Here is an 819-nt window from a genome sequence, read left to right as displayed (position 1 = left end):
CTACTGAATGCAGTTATAAGAAGTATACGGTTCCAGTTAACAAAACGTACTTGCTTCAATAACTACGTTTATACTAAGGCACTCCGTCTTCAGGCCACGCGTGGTCTACCGGGGCCATCCGACCGCCGTGTCATCCTCAGTGGAGGATGCGGATAGGAGGGGCGTGAGGTCAGCACACCGCTCACCTGGTCGTTATGACGGTATTCTTGACCGAAGCCGCTACTATTCGGTCGAGTAGCTCCTCAATTGGCTTCATGAGGCTGAGTGCACCCCGAAAAATGTCAACAGCGCATGGCGGCCTGAATGGTCACCCATCCAAGCGCCGACCATGCCCGACAGCGCTTAACTTCGGTGATCTCACGGGAACCGGTGTATCCACTGCGGCAAGGCCGTTGCCACGTTGATATTAGCGTTAAAAAAATTATCCAAAGAAAAACGTACGTGCAACTGGCGCTCCAACATTTGCCGGAAACCGCGATTAGATATGCGTAACCGTTCAGGAAATAAAAGGGGTGTTACGTCTTACGTGTCTCACCCTGTATGCAGGATTATTCAGCTGCCCCTACCGAGGTCGCTTTATGCAATCCGCAATGTTATATCTAGCCTTCAATGCCACGGGTGAGATTTTCATATTCTATCTCTCCCTAAACGCGAACTGTTAGTCCTACATAAAAAATAAAATGGGACCTCATTATAGTAAGTTTAATGTAGTTAACAGTTTGTGCCAGAATGTGTTTGCGTTGGAGGCGTTACCTTCGAACGCCCATCCACCCCCAAATTGATCCCTCACCAGCCATGAATTGTGGTGTGTTGTTCGTG

At 49.0% G+C, this 819-nt stretch overlaps 1 pseudogene; it reads right to left on the bottom strand.

Annotated features, from left to right (window-relative positions):
- Positions 1 to 279: 279 nt before the first annotated feature.
- Positions 280 to 397, bottom strand: LOC126208621 (5S ribosomal RNA; annotated as a pseudogene).
- Between the last annotated feature and the right edge of the window lie 422 nt (positions 398 to 819).

Source organism: Schistocerca nitens, chromosome 1 (genome assembly GCF_023898315.1).
Source record: "Schistocerca nitens isolate TAMUIC-IGC-003100 chromosome 1, iqSchNite1.1, whole genome shotgun sequence".
In the NCBI taxonomy this organism is placed as follows: Eukaryota; Metazoa; Arthropoda; class Insecta; order Orthoptera; family Acrididae; genus Schistocerca; species Schistocerca nitens.
This window is presented reverse-complemented; position numbering and strand designations above follow the sequence as displayed.